Consider the following 23,208-nt stretch of genomic DNA (forward strand, 5'->3'; position numbering starts at 1 on the left):
TCCGTACTCCAGGCTTTACGCTTTGGTGGGCAAGCTCTTAAACCTCCTGGCCGTTTCCACGGCTCTGCACCTGAGTTTTGGTAAGAAATAGGAGCTTCGATCCTTGCCTAGTGGGGCCAAGGAGAAGGCACTAATAGTTAGATTGCTTGCTATGCCACCATGTGTACCTATGTTTGTATCCCCTGCACCTACATACACATTCTGTAATCCCAAAACTGGAGAAATAGAGACAGAAACAGAAGGATATCTGGAGCTTTCTGGCCAGCCAGGCTAGTCAAATCACTGAACTCAGGTTCACTGAGATCCTGTCAGAAATAAAGTTGGGAAATAATTTGGTATGCACACACATGCACGTATCCCCCTCCCCAACACACACAGGTGTACACATATGCACAAAGCAGCAAGAAACACTTGCTTAATGAATGGATGTCAATACGTAATGGATATGTTCTAAAGTGCTCTTTTATTCCTATAAACTACATCTTAGACCCCAATAACCTCAATTATATTTTTCACTATAGCTTTGAAGAATCCATAAGATGATTGGTCTAATTAATGAAATTTTCTTTTTTGATACCTAATTGTTATTCCTATATAATTACTCTGTAATTGGATTCGTGTATTTGTCTTTTTGTCTTAGGACAAAGGGAGTGATAACTAAAGCCCTTGATATGAAAGGAAATGGAGATTCTCTGTGTTTCACAAGTGGATTAGTACCCTGGAATAAAGCAGCTAAAGTGGAGTGTGATTCAAAATGAGATTGAAAGGGTCAAATTAATGGAGACAAAAACCGTTCTTTGTTGTTAGCCTTCCCAAACCAGTCAATAAGTGTTCCCCTCCTTTCTCTCTTCCCTGGCACACTGAGAAGCAGAACCATTGAAAACAGAGTAGGTAGCATTCCAGGCACATTGGAACCATTTTAGAAAGTGACCTGTGCTTCAACATAAAAGCAAGGATCTTCTGTTTTGCGAGAGAACAAGAACATCCATGAACAACAATCCATGACTGTATAGAATGCACAGACACGCACATGTGGTCTGTGGTATTGTTCCCATTGCAAAGCCCGAGACAGAGTGGTAAAGGACCTCATTTCTTGATTAGATATTGACGCTTTGCCTGTCTAGCTAGTTTGAAGGTGTACTCCTTTTTATTCCTCTTCCCAGTGACTATCTTTAAAACTCTGTTAAACCAATTTATACAATTTCTTTCTGTCATTGCCTTATCATAAGCGTCATCCCCCTTATAATCTGTCTTTCCTTTTACTTCTCCTTATCCCTTCTAGGCTTAAAATAATTCTCTGTGACAGAAGGACAAAAAAATTCCTAGAGTAGAAGGTGGGGAACAACCTTCCCCAGGTTGTTAAGTGGTTTATGCAGTTGGCTTTGTGTAGTTTTCCTACGCATGCTCTGTTCATCCTGTTCTGAATGTCACCAACACGTGTCCTTTCTCTTACTCCTATTAGTTTTGGATTTCTTGGTGGACTGCTTGCTTATCCATTTCACTCCTTTGCACCATGGACAGAGAGGTAATACATTTCTTTTAATAGTGACAAGGGAAGGAAAACATGGGGATTAAAAATAAAGGAGGAATGAGGTAATTTATAGAAGAAACTATGTTTCCTTCTGAGAATCATCATTAAAGTGACTCATTATGTCTGCACATCAAACCGATGCACAGTAACTGCTCAATAAATGCTGTGTATTATTACGTGGATAGTGATTCTGATTATACAAATGACAGTCCTATTAAAAAATGTAGGTCCAACTCATACTGAGTAATTTGCGGAGAGTTTAATATTGTAACTACTTATAAAGTTCCAAGTAGGGGATAGGGAAATCATCACATGGACATTGTCCTGGCTGGTTTTGTGTCAACTTGATACAAGCTAGAGAGGAAGGAGCCTCAGTTGAGGAAAGGCCTCCATGAGATCCAGCCTAAGACATTTTCTCAATTAGTGACCAATGGGGGAGGGCCTAATCCATGGTGGGGGGGTGCCATCCCTGGGCTGGTGGTCCTGGGTTCTATAAGAAAGCAGGCTGAGGAAGTCAGTGTTTCGGTTTCTCAGGAAATTCGGGATCAACCTACCCCTGGACCCAGCAATACCACTCTTGGGAATTTACCCAAGAGATGCTCTATCACATGTCAAAAGCATTTGTTCAACTATGTTCATAGCAGTATTATTTGTAATAGCCAGAACCTGGAAACAACCTACATGCCCTTCAGTGGAAGAATGGATGAAGAAAGTATGGAATATATACACACTAGAGTACTACGCTGCGGTAAAAAACAATGACTTCTCGAATTTTGCATGCAAATGGATGGAAATAGAAAACACTATCCTGAGTGAGGTATCCCAGACCCAAAAAGAAGAACACGGGATGTACTCACTCATAATTGGTTTCTAGCCATAAATAGGGGTCACAGAATCTACAATTGGCGAACCTAAAGAAGCTAAGTAAGAAGGTGAACACAAGGAAAAACATATCGTTATCCTCTTGGATAAGGGAAGTAGACAAAATTGCCGGGGAGAAAAGTGGGATCTTGGGGGTGGGGTGGGAAGGGGGTAAGGGGAGATGGGGAGAGAAAAGGTAGAAGGGAAGGAGGGGGGACTTGGGGAAATAGGAGGATCGGGATAAAGGAAGGTTGGATAGGGGAGCACGGAACCACAATCCTTAGTTAAGGGACCCACTTTAGGGTGGGCAGGAGAATTGACCCTAGAAGGGCTCCCAGGTGCCCAAGCTGAGGTCCCCAGTTAGTTCCTTGGGCAGCTGAGGATAGGGAACCTGAAATGACCCCATCCTAGCGCAATACTGACGAATATCTTGCATATCATCTTAGAACTTTCATCTGGCGAGGGATGGAGATAGAGACAGAGACCCACACTGGAGCACTGGACTGAGCTCCCAAGGTCCCAATGAGGAGCAGTAGGAGGGAGAACATGAGCAAAGAAGTCGGGACCACGAGGGGTACACCCACCCACTGAGACAGTGGAGCTGATCTACTGGGAGCTCACCAAGGCCAGCTGGTCTATTACCAAAAAAAGCATGGGATAAAACTGAACTCTCTGATCATGACGAACAATGAGGGATGATGAGACGCCAAGGACAATGGCACGCAGTTTTGATCCTACGCAATCTGCTGGCTTGGTGGGAGCCTAGCCAGTTTGGATGTTCACCTTCCTAGATATGGACGGAGGGGGGAGGACCTAGGGCTTACCACAGGGCAGGGAACCCTGACTGCTCTTTGGACTGGAGAGAGAGGGGGAGAGGAGTGGGGGGAAGGGGAGAGGGGTGGGAGGAGGGGGAGAAGAGTGGGAGGAGGGGGAGAAGAGTGGGAGGAGGGGGAGGGAAAGGGGTGGCTGGGAGGAGGTGGAAATTTGTTTTTTTTTCTTTATTCTTCTTTTATCAATAAAAAAAAATGTTAAAAAAAAAGAAAGCAGGCTGAGCAAGCCAGGGGAAGTAAGCCAGTGAGCAGCGCCCCTCCACGGCCTCTGCATCAGCTCCTACCTCCAGGATCATGCTCTGTTGCAGTTTCTGTTCTCACTTCCTTCAGTGCCGAACAGCAGTGTGGAATATAAGCCAAATGAACTCTTTCCTCACCAACTTGCTGTTTGGTCAGGATGATTAGTCACAGCAATAGAAACCCTAACTAAGGCAGATATTATCATTTCCTAAGCGTAATTAATACCAAGTGATATTATTATTCTTATATTCGATAGTGCATGCATATAGAATGATGCCTAGAAAGTTGAGAATTAATACCTAGATCTATTAGTGTCCACTGGATAGAGTTATGATCTTTGAACAAATGTAACAATCACCCTACAGTAATCTTTCAGGTTTTTCTGTTTGCTTTTGTTTTTTGAGATAAGGCTTTTCTAAGTAACAGTCCTAGCAGTCATATAACCAATTCTGTAGACCAGGCTGGCCTTGAACTCACAAAGATACACCTACTTCTGCCCCTCAAGTGCTGGGATTACAGGTGTGCGCCACCACTACCCAGTAATCTTTTAGGTCAGGTGGTGTATGTGTTAGTTACTTTTCTCCATTCTTGACGAGAAGTGGTCTGAGGAGAGAAGCATGCACAGCCAGGGGAACACACACCATCATGGCAGGGATGGTATGGCTACAGGAGGCAGGCTGATATAACACTGCATAAGCAGCCAGGAAGCAAATATTGAAGAGTAGAGCCTGACTGTTACACCTCAACCCTCACCGTGCCATGGTGACTCACTTCCTTCAGCAAGGTATCACCTCCAAAAGGCTCTCCAGCCTTCCTAAATAGCACCACTGCAAGCGCATGGAGGGCGTTTCCCAGTCAGCCTGTCTCCGTGGCCCATTTTATACCTTACCATGCCTATGTATGGATTCTTCAGCTATAGATCATATAGTTGAGAATGCATAATGTTAAGGTATATAAATAAAAATACGTTGCAATGCTAATAATCTTCATGTTGTTCCTACACATTGTGGCTTCTGCACTGCAGCCATATTAATATATAAACATCTCAGTCATTCCTCTGTATACAGCTGTTCAGCTATCCTATATTTTATTTATTTTCCTGTCATAGATTTTAGTTCCCAAATTTACTGTTGCAGATAGGCCACTTAAGATTTCAAAAATGTGCACTAATCAATTTGAAAAATACGAATTAAAACAAAAGTGAGATTTCATCTCACACCTATTTAAAATAGCTTTTAGGAACATTAAAATAGATACCAAATGTTCATAAAGATTAACGTTTGCTTTAAACTCGAGAATGAGCTTTCTATTCTGGAAAATACAACAGTGCCTAGTCTAGAAATCCATTTACTCCCCCAGTCTCAAGTCGGAGACTTGACTGAAAGAAATAACAGCAAGACTCATAAGAATACATTTTCATTTTTTGTTATTACTTTCCTACAACACAGAAGCAGATGGAGCTACTAGTGGGACCTACCAAGCTCACAGATATTCAGGCTGTGTCATTTAGGGCTACTAGTGGGACCTACCAAACTTACAGGTCGTGACGTTGGTGTTACTTGCTGTGAAGATGGTATAATGAAGGTAAAATTAGATTTTGAAGTATAATGGCAGTAAGTTCAGAATACAGTCTCCTTCCTTGCCCTGTTTGGAGCTACCGGCCAGCAATGAAAACATTCATTTTGCTTTGGAGAAAGTAAAGGACACAGTAAACATTTTGGACAAAAAGAAGGATGTGTGTGTGTCTGGTATAAGGGAGGAGAATAGGGACACGTAGTGTAGGGTACATCAGTGGGTCTGTGAGTGACATGAGCCAGAGTGTTGGGCTATAGTCATAATTACTCTCAAATGAAAAATGAGCAAGTTGCTCCCCAGTGGATTATGGGTAATGTTGAGAATGAAAATGCTGGTGGTGTACATTTGCTAGTGAAGGGTTGAATTCTTATAGGCATTAGTGAATATATTAGTGTCATAATTGTTGGGGTTTCTGTAGATACTGGATCTTTATTGCCTACGTCAAACTAGATCTCACCATATAAGGCATGCTGACCTCAGAATTGTCAGCCTCTTGCCTCAGAGGTGTACTGAGATGACAGGTGTGCGCCACTGTAATCAGCATTGCTGGCTGTGACAACCTTAAGTGGAATGACAGTTCACCTTAAAGTTAGATATTGATCCTTTCTTTAGTTCTCTCGTCAGTTCACAGTAAAAGAAAGAGGATTAATTGTGTGTGTGTGTGTGTATGACTGTGGGTGCTGGGAATCAAACCTCGATCCTTTGGGAGAATAGCCAGTGCTCTTAACCTCTGAGCCATCTCTGAGGCCACAGAAAGATTCTTTTTTCTTTTAACAACTAACAAAAGTAACTGAAACTTGTGTTCATTTTGAGTGAAAGGATAGAATTCTATTTGCATTTTTGCTTTACCCCTTTCTCTACTGTTAGCAGTCTCTTTTAAATTTTTGAGCTCTTTATTTCTTTTTCTTAATTTTAATTTCTGTGCTATTAACTGCAAGTAGAAATATGCTGCTTTGAAGAGAGAAAAGCAACCCGTCTTTGTCATAGCTCTTGGTTGCTGTGATGCGAAAGGCTTGGAGTTCACTCTTGGGAATATGAGTGTGTGTGTTGGAGGAAAAGCTGTATTAGAGTTCTGTAACAGTAGAATATTATATATGTGTGTATATATGTATATAATGCGTAGTGTACATTATGTGTAGTGTATATTATATGTTAAACAGCGCTAACCGTACATCTTAGAAGGCCCGCGGAGGCTGTCGGAGATAGTACATGGTGGATGCTGTGCTCCTGCAGCATCAGAAGATGGCAGTGGTAGTTAGGCTTTCCTGCGTTCATCAAGAGGAACTGTCAGAAAGGCAGCAAGTTTTCCCTCAACCTTGTCACTGAGATGTGATTTCAACTTCAGAATGGCTCTTCTCCACACAGGTAGCCTTCCCTGAAATGTCCTCACAGTCTCTTAGGTTAATCCTAAATCCTCTTAAATTGACAGTAAAGACCAACAACCACAAAAGGAAAATACAGCAAATAATTAAAGGTGAATTAGGATAGTCACTCCAAATTTAATGGTTTGATATTCATAGAAACTTGTATTGTCTAAATCTCTAGGAAGAAAAATATATTTGGGGTATCAAGTGCTCCATTTAATTGAATATATATTTTTGTGCCTTAGGTCTGTTGTTCTTCCATCTCCAGGATGAGTAAATTTGATCTTTTAATGGTGTTCTTCCAAGTTCCTATGTTCTGTTCTCATTTGTTTTGTCTTTGTCAGTGTCTGAATGTCCTAATTCATATATTTTTTTCCTACATTTCTGATAACTTCTCTTTTGCTTGAGCCATTTTATTGGTAAGACTTCCTGCTGAGTTTTTTAAATTAGACTTACTGAGTTTTGCATTTTTAAATTTTAAATTATATTGTTTTAGTATTTTATTGGCATGGAATCCTGCTTTATATCCCATATTGATTTTCTAAAGTCAGTTTTTACTTTGTATTCGCTTTGAGTTTTTAGTTTATTTGTATCCCTTTGATTTTATCAAACGTTCCCAATCATTCTTTGCAATTCTTTGAGACGTCATTGGTTTCACTGTTTTTGGAAGTTGTTCACGTTCAATTGGTATTTTCAGGAGTGTGTGTCACAAGCCTCAATTTTTTTTTATTTATTATGTTAGTTCATTGGGATTTACACATATGTGGGTTTTCTTCGCTTGGAGTTTTAGATTAGTTTTAATTTTCATTTGAATTATTGACAGTATTTGAGTGGTGTGGGGTTATGGTAGAGTTGAAGTGTTCAGAAGTTTGTCATTCCATCCATATTCAAGGTATATTACTTGTGTATTACTCCCAGAGTGAATTAACTTAGGAAAAGCACTACTACTGACTAGGCTCACTATGCAAATACAGTGCTTCTTTTAACTTCTCTAGCTGTGAGAGGTAGAATATTATACTAGAATAGAAATGACTGAGAGAAAGAGGGAAGGGCCAGCAGGATGGTCCAGTGCATGAAGTGCTTGATGACCTGAGCTTGATCCCCGGAATGCTCATAAAGGTGGAAGGCGAGAATTGGCTCAGAAAGATGTCCTCTGACCTCCATGTGTGCATTATGGCATGCGCATCCTCCCCATGTATCACATGCACACATAATAGTAGCAACATCAACAACAATAACAACAACAATAATATAGTAGATAATAATAGTTATTATTATTTAAAGTGCTTGGAGCCTAAGAGAAGTAGACATGGTAAGGATAAGAGTTAATATTTTAACAGCTATGAAAAAAACTAAGGTAAGAAAAGTATCAGGTGGGAGGGGAAAATTGGGGTACTGTTAAGGCCCATAGGTTTTAGGGATTAATGAAGCTATGGAATATTATAGTTAAGAAGTAAAGAGAAGAGGAAGGTAGGTGTGGAGGTGTGAATGCAAATGAGCCCAATAGGCTCAAAGGGAGTGGCACTAATAGGAGGGGTGGCCTTATTGGTATAGGCATGGCTTTGTTAAAGGAAGTCTGTCACTTGGAGTGCATTTTGGGATTTCGGAAGCCCCAGCCAGGTCCAGTGGCACTCTCTTCCTGCACCTACAGAGATGTAGATGTAGCCAGATGTAGAACTGTTGGCCCCTTCTCCAGCACCGTGTTTGCCTGCATGCCACCATGACTATAATGGACTAAACCTCTGAATTTGTATGCCAGCCCCCATATAAGAGTGGCTGTGGCCATGGTGTCTCTTCACAGCAATAGAAACCCTAAGGCAGTAGGGAAGAGAGGAGGAGGAAAAGAAGGAGGAACGAGAGGGAAAGAAAGTGAGCAGAGTAGCATTGTAGACACTGCACAGTAGGCTGGCTTGAGAAATACAGAGCACACGCAGCCCAGTGATGGGCAGACTATGAGATATTTATACAAGAATGAAAGTAAAACATTAAACTGTTTTAAGAAATAAAATATTAACAGAAAAGCTAAGACAAAGTATAATAAAATACATTTAAAGTACAATGATCACATTAGTAGATATGGTTTGGTGGAATATGTTTAAATTTTTTCCTTCCCTGTGGTGTTTCTTTCATGCAGCAAATTGCACTGATGAAGAAGGTACAGTTTGTAATTGCAGTTCAAACCTGTAAGATCAGATTCGGGTTATTTATTGCCCCAGTGGAGTTAACATGGTTGGCATTTGGCTTGCGTTTTTGGCACAGCTGTACTAGGTTGAGCAGTGTAGTTCTCAGGTCCCTTGTTGATGCTCTGTCTGGATCTGTCCTGTGTTAGGGAGGGGAGCATGAAGACCCTCGCTAACCTTAGTGGAATTAGCAACAAGTCTGCATAGGTCTTGCAGTATCTCACTTTGACCACAGCTTCTACAGCCAGGATGGATTTCTGTGCTTTCTTCCCATGGAAGTGTATAGGGTCCTTGGTTTCACATATAGTTTGGATCTGTAGCAACTCTGTCTTTCCTTGGTCTTCTATGGTGCCTTTGTGTGTGATGGGGCTTATGACCTTTAGCATATGGTAGGTAGCCACTGATCTCAGGCAAGCCCATTGCTGTGCTTCAAAATTATCAGCTCCCAGGCCTTACTGTTAGTTATGTGTCCATTCTTTGCTCATTCAACTAACTATCCTTGAAGGACCAGTGTGTTTAAGGAGAAGCACTTCCCTGGGTCTTCTCTGACCTCAGTGGAGCCTTGTGATGTGGATTTGCAGCTGCCCATGCCCACTTTCCTATGGATTTAGAGAAAAACTGATCATGTAGCATATCCCTGCTCCACTACAGTTTCACTGTCATTTGCATCCTACATTGCTGTGTAGTACTTGTTGCAAGTACTGAACCAACCAATACAGTGATTGCAGTATTGATGTAGCATTATGAACTCTGCCACTTTCACGAACCTGTAAGTATTGATAGACACATAGGAGTATTAACCATGCTAGCATCTTCCGGAATAGATCCATACCCTAAAAATTTGTTTGTCCCTCTTTATTTTCTCTCATTCTTCAAGCCATGGTAACATTAATCATTTTACTGTTTTTTATGAAATTGAACCATTTTTATAGGGCAAGTTGTGTTGCCTATCAGAAAGTCCATGTAATATTTAGGATGTGTGTGAATGTCTGTGTTGTATATACATTTCAAGATGAATACAAGGTAGAGATATGAGGAAAATAGAGAAAGGAGTGTATGTTGTGTATGTACATAGCAAATTTACAACTTTTAGGAATCTGTAGATCTGAATTTAGGACGAATTCTTTTTCAGCCATGCATATACTAAGAATTGTAGGCATGACTGCTTGCCTGAGCTGACTTAGAAAACTAGCATAACATTTGCCCTGGATACATTTTTTTCACTTTTCCGCTTTCGTTATTCTTAGGATGGCCTGGAGTTTTGAGGCAGCAGGGAAAGAGGTCAGTAGTAGACTGAGGGAGGAGGGCGTAGAAATGGCCCAAGGATAATGGATGTAGGTTCTAGGTTATCTGTATAATTGCTTGCTATTCACAAGTAGGCAAAACAGGCTGGTTTTTGCCAATAAGATAGTAGCTTAGGGGTCTTCATGGAATAGAAGCCTAGGAGGCCTACAGCTGCTCCTGGTATGTATGGGGTTTCAAGATCTGCAGAAGGAGCCTTCTAAGACTGGGGGGCTGCCACAGCCTGCAGTTTCCGCCTACCTCTAATCATCTTCTACCTTTACCACTCCAGTCATAGCCTTTGACCCTGGATGGTTTCTCAACTGAGACAATGATCTCTTCTGGAACCAAGGATGTTTTTAGCAGCCCTGGGCAATCCTGAGCTTCCAATGCATTTTCCCTTTCCTCCTTTTTTAATGTCAAATCAAAATGGAATTTCCTGTCTGGCGCCAGCTGGTCCCTTGCGCCCCCAGGTGCTAAGGGAGCTCTGGTGAATGGTGTCATAGGGCTAGTCCTACAGATCTCTTTCTATATGTCCAAGACACCTGGGCATCCGGGTGGGAGAGGTCTTCCCACATCTGCCAGGGCAGGTGTGCGATGTACGTGTGAAAGCCACCTGAGACTTCTCCATGGAGATAATGTGCTTGCTGCCCATGGGCCTGGTCAGTTCCTAATCTCTCTGCTGGAGGAATTTTGCCATAGTGTGGTCAGTTCCCTGGTGTTACCAGCTCCAGTGACTGGGGGGAGGTCACTGAGTTCTGTAGAGTATACCACAGTCTGGGGGGATCTGGATGTGGGCTACGCGGCTGTTCAGCAAGAGAAGCCCTAAACTGGTTATTTTCTTAGTATCCATCATGGTCTTTATGTCACTCAGGAAAGCCATGTGCTTTAATATGTCCATGGCCAGTACCATATCAGTGGATGTCCACCTTGTGTAGGCTCTGCTTCTCTCAAAGCCTCTGCTTCTGGTTCTTGCTGAGGTTATGGATGATAATCACAGTTCTCTTTTTGCAGCAAGTTGAAGCCCACGGTCAGCAGGTGATTCTGCAGCACTGATTTGTCATAGGTAGGATCTTGCTCTTTATATTTTTCATCTTTATTTTAATTATATGTGTGGGTATTTTGCTACATGTGTGTCTGTACCACGTGTGTGCCAGAGGGCAGAAGAGGGCATTGGATCCCCTGAAACTGGAGTTATAGATGGCAGTGTTGAGGCTGAGGATTGAACCCAGATCCTCTGGAAGAGCAGCCAGTGCTCTTAACTGCTAAGCTATCTCTCCAATCTCTTAGTGTTTTGAAGAAACAACTTCTCATTGAACTTCAGTGATTTGAACAGGGACTTTAACCGCCTTTGTTCTAACAGGTTCTGTTTGCTATGTGTTTTGGTCATTTCTGGAAACCGATCTTGCTTTGATTCTGTCTGTATCTTACAGAATGAAAAGAAATAACTTGTCAGCATCATAAGCATTAATAATATACAGTTGTGCGTGGCAGTTAATCTTGTAGCTGCAATGGAAAACTTAGTGCCAAATGTTGTAAATGTAACCAAATCTTGGTAGTCTATTTCATGTATAGTGCCATCCCTGGAGATGGTCTGCTACCATTTCTCTTGGAGAATGTATCTTTGTTAAATCCATGGTTGATATTTTGCAATTTTGTTTTATTTTGGCAAGAGTACTAAGAGCATCTAGCTATGAAATGTACTGCTTTCCCATCAAATTGCTTATTGCTGTCAATTTTTAAGGTTTTTGGGTTATCTTGATTGACATTCATCTGTTATATTTTTTGGCATGGCCTGTCGGTCTAGAATTCTACATGCATGAAATAAAAGGAACTTCCAAAGTATATTTAAATTTTTCTTTAATTTTGAGAATTTCATGCATGTCTATGATAAAATATGATCATATCCACCTACTTTTCTTCCCTCTACTTCCCTCATTTCCCTTTTGAACTTCATGTCTTTTTAAAAATAATCCACTAAGTTCAGTTAGTGCTGCCCATATGTATATGGATGTGGAGCCACCCACTGGAGCATGGGAAATTTACCAATGGTCATATCCGTAAAAAGAATGAGCTCCAGCCGGGTGGTAGTGGTGTATACCTTTAATCCCAGCACTTCGGAGGCAGAGGCAGGCAGACCTCTGTGAGTTCGAGGCCAGCCTGGTCACAAGAGCTAGTTCCAGAATAGGCTCCAAAGGTACAGAGAAACCTTGTTTCAAAAAACAAAACAAACAACAACAACAACAACAAAAAGATGAGTTCCATCCCGCACCAACAACTATCCATTGCCAATAGCCCCAGAGTAAGGAATGGGTCCTGGAGATCCTCTACCTCGTATATTCAGGAATTTTGCCTGGTTTGATCTTGTGTAGAGCTTGTGTAGGTAACCCACAACTCCTGTGAGTTCATTATTGTGATAGCCATGTCATGTCCAAAGACAGCATTTCACTTCACTCCTCCCTTAGCATCTGGCTCTTGTATTCTTTCTGCTTGCTCTTCTGCAATGCTCCATGAGGTTTCTTATGTTGGGGTTAATTAGATGTCTGGTTTAGGGCCGAGCACTCACTCTCTTATTCTTAGCACTGTAAATAGAATTTTAAAGATAATTGAAATCTGTACATTTTTAGCTGAACGTGCTATTTAAAAGGATATTAATAGGGGGCTGGAGAGATGGCTCAGAGGGTAAGAGCATTGCCTGCTCTTCCAAAGGTCCTGAGTTCAATTCCCAGCAACCACATGGTGGCTCACAACCATCTGTAATGAGGTCTGGTGCCCTCTTCTGGCCTGCCGGCATACACACAGACAGAACATTGTATACATAATAAATAAATAAATATTTAAAAAAAAAACTCAGGTTCTCTCTCTCTCTCTCTCTCTCTTTAAAAAAAAAGGATATTAATAAAGCTTTATTTAAAGAAGACAATAATACTCCAATCAGAAATACTGTGAATGATAGTAAAGAGCATGTTGGAGAAGGCTGCTAGTTAGTTCCCAGTCCCCAAAATAATCACACAGAAACTATAGTAATTAAAACACTGCTTGGCCCATTAGCTCTAACTTCTTATTGGCTAACTCTTACATCTTAATTTTACCCATCTCCATTAATTTGTGTATTGCCACATGGCTATGGCTTACCAGCTGAGGTTCCCAGTGTCTGTCTCAGGCAGTGGATCCATGGCTTCTCCTAACTCCACCTTCCTCCTCCCATGCTATAGGCCAAGCCAGTTTTTTTTATTCATTAACCAATAAAATCAACACATAGACAGAAGGACTTCCCACACCATACAACATGCTAAGGATTTTGGTCTTTTTGAAGCATTTGCTATATCATTGTGGGGCATGGGTAGAATAGGAGAAAGAGACACAGAGACAGAGAGAAAACAGTAATAGTAGTGGGGTATTTATGGTTGATTTCCAAAGTGAAAAGTAGGGCCTAACCTATGGTAGTAGACACCAATGGAAGATACAAATGAGGCAAGTTGGTATCAACAAGGTTGAGTAGTTGGTCAGTTTGGGGCAAGGAGGAAGTGAAAGTGACTCCTAAGTTTTTGCCTTGGATAATGGAATAGAATGGTACAAGTTACCAAATGAAGAACAATTCTAGCATATGGTTATAGTACCTGACTGCAACATTTTGTTCCAAAGTATATATGATATAGTGTACTGGAATGTTAACCTATGTTCATGTTATGGCCTATGTTAGTAAATATATGAATTAGTATTTTACTTTCTTAAATACATTTATTTTATTCCAGAAATAAAAAAAAACTTTCTCTGCCTCATATCTCTTACCTGTTGATATAACTGAGCTCCAGCCCCACTGAATCAGTCACCGTTGCAAGAACGTAGGGTGCTTTTCCACATCACAGTACCCCCATCAACATTATTTCCTTTGTCCCAAATCCTTCCTTTCTGGAGTCAGAATATGTAGGTTAGTCTGGTTTGCCAATAGTTCATTTTAGTAAAGAGAAGTGTGAGTACAGAAACATGTACAGCTGTAGCGAGCCTCCTAAACTGAACATGCGCCTATAAACCACATCAGACAAAACAGAAAATGACTGGACTTCCAAAAGTTTCCACTACCCACGGTTAGCTTCTGTATCCCACAGAAAACCACTACGCAGATTTCTAGCATCATTTATTAGCACTGTCTGTATATGTGTGTGTGTGTGTGTGTGTGTGTGTGTGTGTGTGTGTATAAAATCTAAATGACACCATGTGGTATATACTCATTTATGTTTAGCTTATTTCTCTCAAGGTTTTATGATTCATTGATGATGTTGTATGTACCAGTGGTTTGCTTCTTTTACATTGGTATATAATATTGCATTGTATTTATTTTTATATTATCATAAATTTCCATTGTATATCTATACCATAATTTAGTTATTATTACACATTTCATGGATATGTGAACTGTGTGCAGTCTTGAGTTTTGCTGTATGAGTTTATACTTTAATAGGTAGTTTTTTGTTGCACGCATACTTATTTCTCATGGGTATATATAAAATAATTGAGTTATCCTACAGGTTACACACATGTATAGTCAATGCTCCCACATACATCTCTCATGTGACTTTACTGATATGTGAAAACTATTTCTCTATTTTCCCTGTGTGAAAAACTATTTCTCCATTTACATTTTTTGTCATTTAAATGACAGAGATTGCAGAATTGAGTTACATCTTCATGAATACAGAGTTTTGAGATATTGTTTAATAGCTGAGTAGGTACGGTAGTTATCTTCCAATGAAAGTGTGGAATCCAGCTTCATATGTGCACCTGAACTTATGATCTCCCCACCTTGGCACAGAGTTTGACCAAGTGGATACCTTGTACATATTCAGGATAATCCTCAAAATACACTTTTGTGGCCTTATTCAGGACAATAAAAATTGGAGTATTGAGGTCCCAAAGAACCTCATGCAGAGAAACATGGAGTAAAACAATGGATCTTATTAAAACTTCAAAGCCGTTGTAGTCATTAGAATAAATGTAAAGAGCAAAACCTCACAGGTGATTATATAAATATTATACATAAAATTTAAGAATGTTGTAACTTGATTGTTATCAATGAAAATGTTGGAACAAGGACCTGTATAAAATGTCACTCATATATAAAAAATTAAGAATACAGGACAAAATCATAATAGATGTTTTTAGTATACTAGGAATAGCCTGAGGCTTGCAAAAATCCATGAAGCATTTTTTAAAATTAAATTAATTAATGGATTTTACATCTCGAGTATAGTTCTCCCTCCCTGCCCTTCTTGTATTTCCCTCACCCCTGCCTCACCTCTGCCTCCCAATCCATTCCTCCTCTGTTTCTGTTCAGAAAGGAGCAGGCCTCCCATGGATATTAACAAAACATGGCATATCGAGTTGCAGTAACACTAAGTACCTCCCCTTGTATTAAGACTGGACAAGGCAACCCAGTATAAGGAATAGGTTCCCCAAAGCCAGCCAAAGCATTAGAGACAGCCTTTCCTCCCACTGCTAGGAGTCCCACAAGTAGACCAAGCAATACAACTGTCTCACAAATGTAGAGGGCCAAGATCGGTCTCATGTGGGCTTGTGGAGCATTTATTTAAGAAAAAAATCTTTTGATAAGAGCTGTGAGTTTATAATTATAATTCATCTCATTCCCATTTCTCTTCTCCAGCTGCATTCAGTGAAAGCAGAAATTTGGCACCCACTAGCAAGGGAAGAATGGGGTTGTCAGTTCTCTAAAGTTCCATTCCCAAAAAACTGTCATTATTTAACTTTTGTGGCAGCCTTTTGGAATGCCTCATGTGCAAATGTGTCTTCTATTGGTTCTGACTGAGATCTTCTCCGTGTTCAATACTCTACACCCAGGGAAATTTGTCTGAAGAGTCAGAGAAAGATTTATCATGTACAGCCAAAGTGATATATTCAGTATTCAGTTAAAGAATAGGTTAATAAAAGTACTTAAGATAATTTGGGGAAAGTGATGTCTACAGGAATATTGATGAACATGCAATACATGCAATATACTTAAACAACAAACGATGAGGGAAGGAATTGGAATTTATAGGAGTAAAACTTCTGTAAATTACCAAATATATTTAAAAATCAGTAAAAGAAACAAAGGAATTAAGATGATATGTTGCAAGGCATTTAAGAGACATGAAGTCAAAACAGAACAAAAAGGCATACAGTGTCAGAAATGCGTGATCCCCTCTAAAAAGGATTTTTATAAAAATCAACATCCCCTTATGATGAAAGTCACAAAGAGACTAAGAATAGAAAGAATATAATTCAACATAACAAAGGCTATATATTGTTGACTTTCCTATATAGTAATAACAGACACACAGAGAAAGAAATCAGAAAAATCAGCTTACTTATAATTGCCTAAAGTGTATATATAAAGCAAAAAGTAACAGCCCTTGATCAGAAATGAAAGACCTCTATAAAGGAACATATAAAACATTAAAGAAAGAAATTGAAGAAGACACTAGAACAGTCATTTTCAACCTTCCTAATTCTGCAACTTTTTAATACAGTTCTTCATGTTGTGGTGACTCCTAGACATAAAATTATTTATTACTACATCATAACTATAAGTTTGCTACTGTTGTTAATATAAATATCTAATATGTAAGATATCCAGTATGCCATTCCAAAGGGATCATGACCTTCTAGTGCAAGTTGAGAAACACTGCACTGGAAGATGAAAAAATATATTAGCAGTAATAATACTGTTAAAATGGCTATCCTACCAATGGTACCAACAGATTCAGAGCAATCCCCTTCAAAATTTCAATGCTAGTTTTCATATAAATAAGCAAAACAATCTTAAAATTCATATGGAAACCAAAGGGATCCTTAACAATAAATAAATTAATCATAGTACTTGAACTATCATGGCACCTTGTTTCAAGTTGTACTAGAAGATGAGATAATAAAAAGAGCATGCGCTGCCACAAACCAGACTTGTCAGTTAATGGACTAGAATAGAGACCTCAGTTTAAACTCATGCCACCGGAGCCACCTGTTTGGAAACTCTGATTTATTCTTTCGAAGTTTTATAGGTATATAATTACTTTCACTATTCTCTTATCCTCCCCCCCTCCCACAGAATCCCTTCTTTCTGACAAGTTCCCCTGCTTTTGTTCACGTGTTTTTTTTTTGTCGCCCACTGCATTTAATTAGGGTTCCTTGCATGAGCAAGAGCAACTTCTAGGGGCTGAACCAGTGAGCTGCATAACAACTAACTACCTATAGCTCCTCAGGAAGAACTCAGACCTAATTAACCCTTCATTCATGATTTCTTATATCTATTTGACACATTTTTAAAATACATATTATTATGATCTCCAGATATTTTGCAGTATAATATCTTACTAATATTTTAATAATTCTTATTTAATCATATATGTCATTTTCTTTTATTTTTGTTACATGTATGTAAGTGATTAAGTATATAAATGCAACCTGCTGAGTATGTTTAGTGTTGTTTGAATATGTATGTTTTTAGGTTTGACTACTTGGGATTGGATGACCATTTAGGGCGCGCAACTCTGGAGAAGACCAATCCTCCCTTTCTGAGTAGTCTTTTGTTTTTTGAGACAGAGTTTCTCTGTGTTACAGCTTTGGCTGTTCTGGAACCCACTTTGTAGACCAGGCTGGCCCCAAACTCACAGTGGTCAGCCCACCTCTGCCTCCCAATTGCTTGAAAGGAGTGTGCCACTACCTCCTGGCTATGAGTAACTCTTCATCTGGGGATAAAGGAACTGTGTAATTTCCCCCATTCACATTGGCATGTCAATTGATGTTGTCTTTGGTCAGGCTTGTCTTAAGCAGGCATGCTGTTGTGATTTCCTGGGTATAGATTCTCTGTCATATCTAGAAAGCACAAACTTGCAGCAGATTTCTTGATCCTCTGGCTTTTACTTTCTTTCTGCACCCTCCTCCGAAATGAGTTATACTGGTTTGGAAAGCGACATTAGTAGACTCTTCTCTGAGATCTATGTCCTCAATAGCCATGAGTGGTTGGCTAGTTTTCTAGTACCAGATGTTCCTCCCCTCGCACCATAGAGTGGACCCTTAAGTCCAATCAGATAGCTGTTGGTAACTGCCAAGATATGGGTGCCACTTTTGCACCCCTTAGGGATATCTTTCTGTCCTGATCATTGTTGTGCTTCGTAGCTTACTTAGGTTACAGTGGTGTAGGACAATTGATTACTTTCTTCTGTTGGCAGCTTGTATTAGTTAGTCCTCAGAGAGACTATTACTGGGCCAGAGCCACCTAGGTTGCTCCATGTCCTGTGGCCAAAGTGTGAGATTTCTTCAGCAATAGGGTCTTATCTTCAACTTCTGGGAGTCAACCAATGGCAATATTGTATTTTGTTTTGGGAGTCTCTTGAACTCCCTTCACCAACAGCTTGAAGGAAGGTTTCCTATACCTGGCTGTAGGATTTGGTATTGCCACCCAAAGTGGTGTAACTGCATTTAAAGTCAGCCAAAATCTCTCTCTCCGTGTGTGTTTGTGTGTATTATATGTAATTATAGGTGAATATAATATGATTTCTTAAAGCATTTACAAACGTCCTTGTCATTATTATCTCTTATCTCTCCTGTATTAGTGTTCCACCATCTCCCCAATTAAAATTTCCCTCCCTATCTTCCCATATCCCCCAGGATATCACTTGTATCCTGTGATTCCCCTCTCTAGCCTGCCCCCACAGCCTCCTTTTACTTTCCTAGGTTATGCAGGTACACTAGAATCTAAACCCTCATCTGAGGATTCGGAACTAGGAACCATGGATGTGAGAAAATGTGCTGTTTGTCTTTCTCAGCCTGGGTCACCTCATTCAATATGTTATTTTCTAGTTCTGTACATTTACCTGAAAATTTCATGATTTTATTTTTCTTCCCTGCTGAATAGCACTCCTTTAGGTATATGCACCAGCTTTTCTTTATCTGTTCGTTCAGTTGAAGGACATTAGGTTGTTTTCATTTCCTAGCTATTCCTTCTTGCTGGTGTATAGAATTTTACCGATTTTTTTTAAAGTTGATTTTGTATTCAGCCCTTTGTTTAAATTGTCGATTATTTCTAGTTGTTTTCTGGTGGAAATGTTGAAATCTCTTATAACAGTGTATTGTTTGCAAATAGGGATAATTTGATATCCTTTTTTCCATGTTAGTACCTCAAGTTTCCTTCTCCTGCCTTGGTGCTGCTGCTCGTGCTCTAAGCACTATATTGAAAAGGAGTGGGGATGGTGGACCGCATCGTCCCACTCCTGATCTTAATGGGATTGCTTCAAGCTTTCCTCCACTAGGATGATATTGGTTGCGGGTTTATCATATATAGTCTTTATAATCTTGAAGTATGTTTCCTCCGATCCTAGTCTCTAGGACTTTTTTTTTTAATCATGAAAGCATGTTGAATTTTAATCAAAGATTTTTTTTTCAGAAAATTATTGGGAGATGATCATGTGATTTTTATGTTTAAGTCCATTTACATGTTTTATTAGATTTATTGGCTTACATACATTGAATCACCCCTGCATCTCTAGTATAAAACCAATATGTTTGTGACAGATGATCTTTCTTACATATGTATTTGGTTTGCAAATCTTTTTTTTTGATTTTTGCATCTTCTTATTCATCAGGGTATTGGCCTGTAATTTTCTATTTGTTGTGTCTTCCTGGTTTTCATAGTAAAGTAACAGTGGCTTAGAAGGAGTTCAGAAGTGCTCCTTCTGTTCTGGTTCTTAAAATTAATTGTCTGGAGAGGTGGCTCAGCTGTTAAAGGCTAGGCTCACAGCCAAAAAAATAAAAGTAATTTAAGAAGCACTGATTGTAAATCTTCATTGAAAGTCTGGTAGGATTCTGCCGTGGACCCATCTAGGACTGGCTTTGCAATCAAGTGGGTTTTTTTTTTTCTCGTTTGATCCTATTATTTGTTCTGTGTCTCTTTAGGTTGTGGAGTTCTCATTTCACTTTGGATGAATCTAGAAAACTTTCCCTTTCCTTTAGATTTTCCACCTTAATGGAATACAGGTTTTCGAGTGTTCACTTACAACATTCTAGATTGCTGTAGTGTCTGTGATGGCTATTCTCAGTTTTCAACTTGACTACATCTGGAAAGAACTAAAACCCCCAAATGAAAGGCACACCGGTGAGGGACTTTTGCTTCATTTGAGGTAGGAAGATCCACTTTTAGTTCAGATCTTTGACTTAGGAAGACACGCCTTTAATTCTGATCTTTTGAAGCTGGGAAGGTCTGCCTTATCTGGACCACACCTTCTGCTGGAAGCCCTTATAAAGGCCTTGGAAGAAGGAAGCTTTCCGCTCTTTGTCTGCTTGGTCTTATACTGAAAGCAGTTCACTTTCTTTACTGGCATTGAAGCCTACCTCTTAGGGATTCCAGCATAGACTGAAGACCAGCGGAGACGTCCAGCCTCATGGACTGAACAATTACGGGATTCTAGGACCTTCTGTTCATAGGTAACCACTGTTGGATTAGCTGTAAGTCATTCTGATTCTGATAAATCCCACCATATATATATATATATGTATATATATACACATATATATACATATATATATATTCATTCTATAAGTTCTGTTACTCTAGAGAACCCTGACTAATACAGTGTATAATTCTGTTTCTTTTGTTTAGTTGGGGCAAAGTTTTGCCAATTCTGTTTATTTCTGCAAAAAACCTGCTCTTCGACTTTTTTTATTGTATTCTTTATTTTTCATTAGTTTCTGCTCTGGTTTTTATTATTTCTTGCCAGCTACTGGACTTGGGTTTGGTTTGTTCTCATTTTCCAAATTCTTGAGTTGTTCTATTAAGTCATTTATTTGTGTGTTCTGATTTTTTAAATTTAGGAGCGTAGAGAAATAAATTTTGCCTATAAGACTACTTTTATTGTGTCCCAGAGGTTTTGGTATGCCATTTTTTTAAATTTTTATTAATAGTTTTAATAAGTCTTAAATTTCTCATTTGATTGATTCTTTGACTCATGTGCTATGTTTAATGTGCTTGAATTAGTGTACTTTCCTGGTATTCTTTTGTTGGTTCTTAAAAATTTTTCCTGGGCGTTCCTGGGCTGTGACGGTGCACGCCCTTAATCCCCAGCACTGGGCTGAGGCAGGCAGTTCTCTGTGAGTTCAAGGTCAGACTGGTCTACAGAGGTAGTTCCAGGACAGCCAGGGCCGATACGTAGAGAAACCTTGTCTCGAAACAACAAAATATAACAATGTTAGTGACTTTTTATTTTCTTGTCAGTGATTGTGTGTGTGTGTGTACGTGTACATATGTATTGAATATGCCAGCAATATTTTGTGCTAATGCATCAAAGTGATCATTAAAAATAATTCATCTGTTGCCAACTAACATCATCTCATTTATCACCAGTGAAGTACATGTCAGACTTTGTCAATACTTAGGACACAGCAAATTTTTTTATTCCCTGATTAATTACGTAGAAATCATTTATCGTGTCTACTTTGTCTTAAATACTGTTAGCAATAGGCATATAGTACCCAGAAATCATCTCCCTTGTGGAGATTGAATAATTGGAATGAAGGGAAAAAGACCACGTTTATAATAATAATTTTCCTATATGATTAGACACTATGACACACACACACACACACACACACACACACACACAGCATCAAGGTGACAGTGGAGAGCGATTCCTTAGCTGTAGTGCCATGCAAAACTGAGATGAGGCTATTGTAAGAAAGAATAGCTGCTGGGAAGGCCCTGAAGTAGAGATGAAAGAGGGTATGTGGCAAAGACCCAAAATACACAAGTACCTGGAGCCTCCTAAATGAAGAAACACATTAGAGAAGGATTTAACTTTGAGGAGGTAGTAGGTTAGACAGTATTAGGCTTTTCTTATTTTTTTCCACAGTATTACAAATTTTTTATAGATGTTATACGGATACATTTTTCCTTTTTATTATTTATGTATTTATTTTTTAATATAAGAGACGGATTATTTTATTTTTGTTGTAATATTTGCTTCAAGTCAATGAATTTCTGAGCCAGGTTCAGGTAGCTGAAAGGCCTTTATGAGTTTATATTGTCTACACCCAAGGTATGCTGCAAAAACAGTCTGAAGTACAATGGGAAATATCTTTCTACAGACAGGCTTACAAACTGTAATCCAGTCATTTAAGATGTTTCCTTTCTGTAGTAGAGGGCTTGAGCCATACCTGGCAGCCAGGCCTCCATTCACAGGTATAGCCAAAAGGATAGGATATAACTACCCATACCAAAACCCACTAGTGCATTCTGGGTCATGGCCCAGGTCTCACAGTTCAAGTCACCTGTACTCAAAGGTAAACTTACAAAACTTGCATAAGACAGACTCACTGTCATAAATGGCATCAAGGCCATTGGTAAGCTAGAAGCTTGTGTCATGGGCAGGCTGCTCCGAAAAAGACCGTTTGCTATTAGGCCACTGAAAGCAGCTTTAAGTCCAATATATGCAGATCCATGTTCAAACAGATACCTTTCTGATTCTGGAAGTTGTTTAATTTTTCTGGATATGATATCAGATATTAGGTCTTCTTTGATAGTTTGTTTCTGATCTTCCATCTTGGACCGCTCCTGCAGCACCTTCCGCCCTCCTCCCAGCCACTGGTATTTGCCCAGAGTTTCCTGGGTCGGGTTTCACCACAACCTTCCCTCCGGTAGCCTGGGCTTTGTCTTTGGCTGACACGTGACCCCTCCTTTTTATTTTTAAAACAATCTTATTTTACATACCAATCCCAGTTGCTTCTCCCTCCCAATCTCCCACTCTTCCCACTTTTTCCCCACCCCACCCCTCAGAGAGGGTGGGGCCTCCCATGGGAAATCAACAAAATAGGGCGTGTCACGTGAGGCAGGACCAAGGTTCTTCTGGTTGAGCCAGGTATCCTTGCCCTGGCAATGAGCTCCAAAAAGTCAGTTCATGCATTAGGGATAAATCCTGATCCCACTGCCAGTGGCCCCACAAACTGGTCATACATAAACTTATTTTAGTTGGAAGTACTGGATAGTAATGACCAATGGGTAGTATAAGCTGTTATAATTCTTCTTGTCCTTTCTCCATTTCATGTATATATCGTGTGTGTGTGCGCGCGCACACACACACACACACACACACACACACACACACACACACACAGGTACATGTAGAGGTCTGAGGTTGATGTCAGGAATCTCCCTTTATTGCTCTTCCACTTTAGTCTTTGAGGTAGGACCTTTTATTGATCCGCAGAGTTTGCTGTTCAGGCTAATTAAACGAGCCCCCTTGCTCTGGGGACCCCTTTTCTCCATTTCCACAGGCCTGGAATTCTAGGTGGACTACTCTGCC

At 39.8% G+C, this 23,208-nt stretch overlaps 1 protein-coding gene and 1 pseudogene across 2 annotated transcripts in view; one reads left to right on the forward strand and one right to left on the reverse strand.

Moving 5' to 3' along the window:
* Positions 1–23,208, forward strand: part of Klf8 (KLF transcription factor 8) — a 158,009-nt gene that overhangs the window by 38,386 nt on the left and 96,415 nt on the right. Inside the window, exon 2 of one of the 2 annotated variants that reach the window (XM_075957846.1) lies at positions 10,877–10,928. The exons of the other annotated variant lie outside the window; for it this stretch is intronic. The gene's annotated coding sequence lies outside the window, so the exon portion shown is untranslated. The remainder of the gene's footprint in view (positions 1–10,876; positions 10,929–23,208) is intronic. 2 annotated transcript variants of the gene reach the window in all.
* LOC142841736 (transmembrane protein 126A pseudogene) lies at positions 21,877–22,448 on the reverse strand (annotated as a pseudogene).

This window comes from Microtus pennsylvanicus, chromosome X, assembly GCF_037038515.1.
Source record: "Microtus pennsylvanicus isolate mMicPen1 chromosome X, mMicPen1.hap1, whole genome shotgun sequence".
In the NCBI taxonomy this organism is placed as follows: domain Eukaryota; kingdom Metazoa; phylum Chordata; class Mammalia; order Rodentia; family Cricetidae; genus Microtus; species Microtus pennsylvanicus.